This window comes from Marmota monax, unplaced genomic scaffold (genome assembly GCF_021218885.2).
Source record: "Marmota monax isolate L192 unplaced genomic scaffold, Marmota_monax_Labrador192_F-V1.1 WCK01_AAM20220418_F8-fsc00051, whole genome shotgun sequence".
Taxonomy (NCBI): Eukaryota; Metazoa; Chordata; class Mammalia; order Rodentia; family Sciuridae; genus Marmota; species Marmota monax.
In genome coordinates this window covers 8219121-8228293 of record NW_026695202.1, presented here as the reverse complement: position 1 = coordinate 8228293, position 9173 = coordinate 8219121, and positions in this window count along the sequence as shown.

Below are 9173 nucleotides of genomic sequence, written 5' to 3'. Positions count from 1 at the left end.
ACATGCCCCTCCCGCTAGCAGCCCTGGGCAGGGCCCACCTTGGATACAGAGTCCCTTGGCCACTGCTCTGCAGGCTCCTGCCCCTGGGCTGAGCCGTGGGAATATCCAGACGAGATGGGGTGACCCCAGCTTCTGGCGGCTCCTGCCATGCTCAGAGCCTCTGGGATCACGAGTCCTGCGCCAGCCTCCTGGGACCAGATTAGGTTCAAGGGGAGCTGTCTGAACTCACCCTCTGCAGCCCAAGACCCTGGGTTGGAATTGCAGCCCCCAGTGGGGGCACAGCCCATGCCTCCCCCTCCCAGCCCTGCAGCCCCCGTCGTGTCCGGGCCGTTCATGGGTCACAGACCCCTCACGGGAGTCAGAGATCAGGACGGTCCCATTTCACAGATGGAGGAGTCGAGGCCCGGGGCCTGTGTAGTCCACAGCCACCCCCAGCCTGGCTCCCAGGGGCCCGCTGTGCGCCTCCTCTGTCCCCAGACGCTCTGTGCTGGTTTCTGTCTCCAAGCCAAGCCCCTGCTTCTCGTACTGGTCTTCACCGACACCCTCCATCGTGGGTTCTGCCCAAGTTCGAGAGTCGGGATAAGACTTTAGGGGACGTTCCAGGGCCCCGCTCTGCCCTGCAGCGGGACCTCAGGTGTGTGAAGACCGTGTCTGCGCATGACCCAGGACTGCGGAGAGACCGGAGGCTGACGGTGGGTGACAGGAAAACAGGTGTTCTTTGAGGTGACTCTCCCTTCTGTCCTTGTCATCTTCCCGTTTCCACACAGCTCCGTGGTCAGTGCATGAGGAAGGAAGGCACTGCTAACACCCTGGGTGTCCACTCTCAGGGACAAGCCTGACAGGTGGCCCAGCAGGCCTGTGGCAGAGGCAGGCCAAGAAACCAGGCCTCCTGCCTCCGGCCTGGGCCAGAGAGGCCAGGCTAGGGAGGCTGGCAAGGTGGAAGCCAGGCTCTGTCCCACCTGACCAGGACTGTGTCCAACTCATGTCTGCTGTCCTCATGCATCAGGGGACAGGCCTACAGGACAAAAGTCACAGCAGGGGGACCTAGGGACAAAGGTGGCTATAAAGACCAAGTTCCAAAATAAACCAAACTCTCTCTCTGGTCACCATGGCAACAGCAAAGTTGTTCTGCAGAAGCTGGAAAGTCCTCCATGGGCCATGGACTCTTCCCACCTCCCCTCAATCCCCGTCACCAGGAGATGCCCATGAGCCAGGCCACCATAGGCACTCCCCCACACATGCTGTCCTGTTGGCCCGGTGGGGTCCTGCGAGGTGGCCTGCATCATCCTCATTCTGCTGGCTGGACCACGGGGGCCCCAAGCAGAGGCCCTGGCCAGGGTCCCGCACAGCCCTGCTCTCCCTCAGGGCTCCTCTCCCTTCTAAGCCTGCTTCTCTTGCCCCACCCAAAGCACTGTAGGGGTAGAGAGGGACAGTTCTGAATCCTCCTGGCTGTCACGGTACAGCAGAGTTGTGAGTACCCACGAGCAGGGACTCGGGGACTCCTTCTCCTGGGGCTTAATGACAGCAATGTCCCCTGTGGGACTCACTCACAGCCCGCCCCTGTGGCATGGGGTGCGGTCGTTAATGCCTACGTGCACCCCAGGCTTTCCCACCCTATTCTGGGGACAGGCCCGTCCTGCCTGACCCCGGTACAAGAAGTAGCTAGAGCTGACAGCAGACTGTGGCAGCTCGTGGCTCTGGCAACTCGAGGCTCCAAGAGATGAGGACGCCCAGGCAGGGCCAACCCGAGAGCTCCCGGGACTGGTCTCTGGATGCTGAGGGAGGGCGGTCTTGCTTTCCCGTGGGGGTGTTCAGGTCACTACTTGGGACTTTCAGTGACTGTGTCCCACACACTGTGGAGAAGGAGAACCAGTCGTGGTTCAGGGACAGCCAACAAAATCCATAGTCGAAGTGAAAGAAGTTTTTTTTTTTTTCCACCTGTGAAGTGGCTGGGTTTCCAGGGACAACTGTCCAACACTCACTGCACAACCAGGCTGCCGGGGACACGGCCGCTCCAGCCTCCCCAGAAGCCACCGCGACAACCGCGGGCTCCAGAACTAGGCTTGCACTCGGCTGAGATCCACACAGCAAGGCAGACGCACGGTGCCCTCCCTGTCCCCACGAAACTCACGTCCAGTGTTAGCTGGTGAGAGTATCTGTGCATCCAGACCAGCATGGTCCTCAGGTCCTCAGGTGTCCGGCTGCTGCACAGGCAGCACCCCGCAGGGTGAGGAGCTGGCACACGCACAGGCGCTGTGCCCCCCCCCCTCACCGCAATGCTATCACAATCTCCCATGCTGCCCTGCTGCTGGAGTCCCCTGCAGGGGCCCTGCTGTCCTCACCCGCTGTCTCCCAGCGCCATCGTTCTTCTCAGGGCCTCAGTCACTCACTGTCATTTGGGAGCGTTCAGACCACACATCTGAGCAGTTAGGAAGGTCAGGGAGACACCGAGGGTGGGAAAGGCCTCTGACCTGTGCACCTGGGACAACTGTGTTACTCCTCAGTGAACGGCTTTGACCCAGAGGGAAATGAGCCAGGGAGCGAGAGATGGCTCAACCGAGCTCAGAGCCTCAGCCCAGGAGGACTAGAGGGGAGGACTAGAACTCGAGATCGGGACTCTTCCTGAGGTCTGGGGAGGGGACGGCGCAAGAGGAAAGAAAGCGAGCAGCTAGGTGGGTCCCAGAGGGGGTGGCAAAGAGAGAGGTGCTGTAGGAAGTTACCTGGGGCTGCAGAGGTCCCCAAAACCCAGAAGCTGGAAATAGCAAATACTCATGGTCTCCTGCAGGCAGGGTCTGCTGCCTCTCACGGTACAGTCAGGGCGGGATCCCACAAGACGCCAGTTCACTGCTCGGCTTGGCAGCTGGTTCCCGAAGGAGAGAGGAGAGAGAGAGAGAGAGAGAGAGAGAGAGAGAGAGAGAGAGAGAGAGGGAGGGAGGAGACAGAGAGAGAGAGGAGACAGAGAGAGAGAGAGGACCAAGATGAAGCCGCAGCCCACCCTACTGGTCTCAGGTGTGGCCCCCACCACGTCCCACCGGGTCTAGACTTTGCTGCCTAAGCCAGCCACACTCAGGAGGGAGGACGGATGACACAGGGTGTGGGCCCCAGATGGGGGACTTTCAGGGTTATCTAAGCAGCTGCCCAGCCCGGGCCTACGAGAGAGGTGCTGCTCCAGAGTCCAGCTCCAGGCCTCTGAGGAAAGGGAAGGGACAGGTGGGCAGGAGGGGCTGTCCCCTGCTCCTGTGCACCCATGCGCTCCTGTGGGATCCAGCCAAGCTAGAGGAGGACAGAGAGGCAAGGGCAGGGTTACGCATGCCGACCGGGGCAATGGCATGACATCCGACTTCCGGTACAACGAGAAGCCCCAGCCAGATGTGGTGGTGCACACCTGTAATCCCAGCTATCTGTGAGGCCGGGGCAGGAGGACCGCAAATTTGAGATTACCCTGGACAATTTGGGCAGATCCTGTCTCCAAATGAAAAACAGAAAGGGCTGGGGATGTAGAGCAGCCCTGGGTTCAACCCCTAGGGCTGTAAAAATATAACAAAATAGGAAGTCCCAAGGCCCCCAAAGTCAGCAAGGTGTTATGCAAGGAGCCACTGGGTCTGTTTTCTGGTCCTGGGGAAAACAGACAGGCTGTGTGTCTGAGCAAGTTGCATGCCCTCTCTGGGCCCCAGTCTCTCCATTTGTAACAGGACGGTGATCTGGTATTACAGGTCTGGTCAACTCCAAGGGTCACAACTCCCTCTTCTGTCACACCCAGGGAACACTCCTAGGACCCACACACCAGGGCTTCCTCTTGGAAGATAAAGATGAAGGATGATGAGATGCCCACCACCTAGGGCCTTGGCCCGCCCCTAGCAGCGCCTGCCCCAACATCCAACAACCCTGCCTCCCTCCTGAGCGCCGGGCTCCCTGGTCTCCTCCCTGAGCTGCCTGCTCTGGCCTCACACAGTCCACAGTCCAAACTGCCCCTCCCCAGCCCCATCTGGCCTCATGTGCCCCACGGGGCTCAAAGAGGCCAGACCAGACTGGACTGGAGGAAGGGCTGAGCAGGCAGCCTGGACCAACTAACAGACACCAAGGGTTGTGCTGGAGATCAGGTCTGGCCTTCCTCCCCATGAGAGGTGGAACCCTGTGATGTCCCCTCTCCTCCCCAGATCTGCTGCTACGGAGCTGTTCCACGTGGGGGCTGTGAACACAACTGTCAAAACAGTACCCTGGCTCCCAGCTGCCTGCCACCCGACTCCCAGCAGCCCCTTGGCTTCATCTCAAAGCACAGGGCCACCCTGCACCCGCAGCCCAGGCCTTCACTGGCTGCATCCTCTCGGGCCATGCCAATCCGTGCTCTCACAGGCCCTCTGTGCCAGCCCTGATGTTCTTTCTGGATCTTTCTCCCCCAAGCATTCCCCCTGTCCAGGAAACATGTGGACGCTTGGTGAATTTAGTCAAATGAACTAAAAACATCAATAACCGTAACAGACTCTTCCAGGGAGTGCACCTGTGCCGGGCACTCTAAAAACTCCGTGGACACATGGAAACCTCGCCCACGCCCTCCAGTGCAGGCGGAACTACCCCGTGGCGTGAATGGATGGATGAAAAAAGGCCATAGTCTCTCCACAGGAAGGTACTGACCCAGGAGAGATCAGACCCATCTCCAGGCACCAAGCATGAGTGACAAGGAGGGATCACCTCCACCCCACCATCTTAGCTCTCCTGACTATTGCAACCTCAGGGAGGTAAAAGGCAAAAATACCCCTGGGAGTGGTGGCACACACCCGAAATCCCAGTGGCTCTGGAGGCTGAGACAGGAAGGCCACAAGTTCAAAGCCAGCCTCAGCAAAAAGCAAGGCGCTAAACAACTCAGTGAGACCCTGTGTCTAAATAAAATACAAAAGATAGGGCTGGGGATGTGGCTCAATGTTCGAGTGCCCCTGAGCTCAATCCCTGGTACCCCCCCACCAAAAAAAGGCAAAAATACCATCATTATCCCCATTTCCCTGATCTGTATTAGCCAGGATGGATAAGATTAAACTGAGTAACAAACAGCCTCATGGCTCCAGAACAACTAAGGCTCAGTTCTCACTCCAGCAATGTGTCCCCTGCAGGGTGGGGACGGGGCCCTGCTCCCCAGGAACTCACCTGGAGGAACAGAGCTAGTTCTCAAAGGCCGCCTGGTACCTCACGGCTCACTCGAGAGGCAGTTTCATGGGCCCAAAAGGGATGGTGGGTTTGGCCAAGGGAGTTGGGGTAAGTGTAGAGCAACTGCTCCAAGCTGGGCATGGAGGGGAGACGTGCAACTCAGCTGGGCCCTGCCCCCCGGAGCGCCCCTCCTGGGGGGAAGCAGACAACAGCCAACAGCCCATCCAGCCAGACTGGGGCCGCAGAGGCTGACCTGCCAGGGCCCTGGCTGGCTGGCTGGTATTACGTGTGTGTGCGTGTGTGTGTGTGTGTGTGTGTGAATTCCTGAATCCCACCTTCTGAGCCTCTAAGATTATGATTCTCACAGGCAGCTGGCAACCCCTGGGTCTGGATCCCAGCTCCACCCACTGCTGGGACTTAACTCGCTGTGACTCAGTTTCCTGGTTTGAAATGGGGATGGAGATACCTACTTCCCCTGGATCAAGAACTGATTAAATGAGACCAGTGTGTCAGGCATGACCCCAGGGTGTGGACCCACAAAAACCTTTGTCCAAACAAGGCCGGCGTGAAGAGCTGCCCGAGCCCAGCTTCTAAAAGGGAGCCAGAAGTTTCCAACTCCCAGGTGGGGAGCCAGGAGTCCTGGGAAGCCCTGGTGAGGCGCTGTGCAAGCCAGAGAGGGCTCCCCCTGCAGAGCAGGAAGTGCTGCCTGGTGACTGGTGCTCTGGAGCCCTCTCGTGGAAGGAGGAAGACTAGGCGCAGGTATGAGGCCTCACTGAGGCCCCCAGCGCAGTATACAGCAGGACCTGTTGGCGACCAGGGCTCTGGGAGTAGGAGCCTGGCTGTGAGCACCTCCTCTCCTCCCAGCAATGAAGCCCAAGCTCCAGCCCACTCCCCAGGAACTGACCCACTGACCAGGAACTTCCATCCAGAGCAAGCCCAGTGGTCAGGCTGTCTGACCAGCAGCTTCTGGGGCCCCTCCTGGGGATATAGGCCCCCAACAATCCACGTCCCAGGGCAAGAATGCACCCCAGGCCCTGTGTCTGCCAATTCCTCCCTAGGAACTACAGAGGCTTGAGAAGAAACCCTGACAAAGGTGGCAGGGGTCTTTGGGCCCCAGTATGACATCACAGACTGGAAAACAGACTCTTGACCTGCAGTCTGTTCTCTGCTCAGATACATCTGTGTCTGTCCAAGATGAAAAGGCCAGAGTCCTCATGAGATCCCATGGCTACCACTCAACAGCTGTGTGACTCTGGGGGAGTTACCTAACCCCTCTGGGCTGTTCCTTACCTCTAATGGGAATAAACCCACTAACTCACAGGGCTGTGGGAGGCTGAGATCAGGATGTGCATCCAGTGCTTCTGCAGTGCCTGGCCCATTGAGCAGCGGGTGTGATCTGGTTACCACTCAAGCACTGGGGAACCCCAGGACCTGCACATCCTGCCTCGCTGGACCTGTTCCAGCACCCCTCCAGCCTCATCCCCAATCCTTCCCTGTCCTCCTCTCTACAGGGACAGGGACTTGGCTCACTGCTGAGAAGCCACATCTGCCTTCTGAGCTCACTGTGCCGTGTGCCTTTCCCACTTCATCTCTGGTGAGACAGGCTGAGGCTACCAGAGGGGCACTCAGACTGTACTGTCCCTCCTTAGCTTCCAAGAAAACCCGTTCTGCTGGCCAGGGGACTTCCCTTCTGTCCCGGGCACCCAGGCCTCGGATCGTTTCTGCCCTGACCACCCCTCCCCTGTAGGATATACTGTGCCCCTGCCCTGTCCATCTGTTGAAGCCCCAGCCCCTGGGCCCCAGAACGGTGGACTGTGAAGACACTGGGCTGGGGGTGCAGCTCCGTGGCAGAGCTCTTGCCCAGCATGCACAGGCCCTGGGGTTTCCCCCAGCCCCAGCGGGCAAGAGGACACGCCAACCTGGACACCTCCATCTAGGACTTCCAGCCTCCAGAATGGAGAATGAACTTGGTACACCCTCCCCCACTTTGTGGCTCTGTTAGGACATTCCTAGCAAACTAGCAAGTGCCCCTGGCATCCCTCTCTTCCCTGGGGCCTGCTCCAAGCTTGTCCACACTGGCCTTCTGCTAGACGCTGGGGAAGGTGCCAGTCACCAACTCACCCCCATGGCTGGTTCCCCAACTCCCCACTACCAGAGCTAAGACTCAGAAAATGGAACCCAGAGATCACAAGTGCTTCTCACAGGAATCAGGTTATAAATAACCTCTGTACCACTTTGCTGGAATGTTCCCAGCACTATCGAGGTGGAGACTGACCACCTTGTGCAGGCCTTGCCCTGGTCCTCCTTGATGGGCATGGCAAGGCAGTATCCCCATTTTTCAGGTGAGCAAATTAGGGCTGAGGGGTACAGGATGTGGATGAGCTGGGATTTGAACCCAGGCCATTTGGCCAAGCCTGTGTTCCTCCTGAATCTCACTCAGCCTTTAACATTTTCCCTTGGGGTCGGGGGGGAAGAACCCAGGTCCGCACGCAGCCCACTGGATGAGCCCACTACCCCCAAGCTACACCCCCACCCCTCATGGCCTCCGGACTTCAGTAGAAAATGCAGTTTGGGGGTCTGTATCCTACCAAAAGCCTTAATGGAAACCACTGGAAAGCAGTCTGGCGACAGAAGCCAGGGCCTCACATGTGCTGGGCAATCGCTCTGCTACTGGGCACATGCCTGTCCCCAAATGTTCTAAAACAAATGTCTACTTTTGTTCACCCAGACTTGAAGCTTCCAGTTAAACCCTGTTAAACAAACACCAAACTGCCATTTTAAACTTAAATGAGTAGCTGCTATGGCATCCCAAAGCATGACAACTCCCACCAGCCTGTCTGCAAGGCTGACCTTTTGCATTTTTGGAATTTGATAGTTTTTCTTGAAGAGAAAGCCACTACTTACAAACACATCTAAAATTACACATTTTCATTAACACTTTAATGTTGTGTGGATTGTCTACTTCCAACAAATAGAAAACAAAGTTGGACATAGCTTCACATAATTTTAAGTAGCAAGTGCTAATGGTCCTCTGCAAGACTTCCGGTCTGGTGGGTGTGCTGAAGACCATGCGAGACCTATTGTGTCCCATCTGTCCTCTTCAACATCTGCTCAAGCTCCCTCCTGCCCCCAGTATTGGGGGTTGAACCCTGGAACACCGTACCATTGAGCTACATCCTCCACCTAGTTTTATTCTTGAGACAGGGCCTGGCTAAGTTGCTGAGGCTGGCCTGAACTTGCCATCCTCCTGCCTCAGCCTCCAAAGTGGCTGGGATTACAGGTGTGCACTACTACAATGACAGACCTCCAGGCCTCTGCCATTACCCAGCTGAGGGCTCCCCTCTCAGAAGCTGGGTTCTGCCTGCTTCTTCCTATTTTTCCCCTTGGCTTTTTGAGGCTCAGCTAGCTTGCGCAAGGCCTGAGGTATTTCCTGGTTCAGGTCTTTCTTCAGCTCCAACCCCCATGACCACCAGGTAGCTGGACACGCTCCAAGTCCAGCTATTCCTATGAGCCCCACATCCTACCCCAATCAAGCCAGCAGTGTGCTCTGGTCCCGCCACTGCCCTGTGGGACAGTAACCAAGCAGGGCTCTTCTCCCCCACTTGATCAGCTACTCCAGAAGGCCATGGCCATCTGTGCCCAGTGTTCACTCAGACTGGCCACAGGGAATGCCCGGGAAGGAAATGGAGGCCACTTGCCATGGGGTTCAGCCCAAGCCTGGCTTGAAGCCTGACCTTGCTACACTCCCTCCCAGTTACATCTCCATCTGTAAGACAGAGGTGATCCTGGTGGCACCACACCCAACTAGGGGAAGGGCACCAGCAACACCAAGCTGCTGCTACAGGTTTAAGGTCACTCAAGTCCAATATGGACACAGAACAGGAAGTGCTCAGGCTGGGGGATGCAAGCCTCCACCTGAACAAGATGAAAGGCTCATAGCAAACAGAAATGCCGCCTCAGGTGCAAGGAACCAAGATGCCACCCAAAGCAAGCATCTGCTGTTCCACGTTCTCCTAAAAATCAGAAAAGGAACA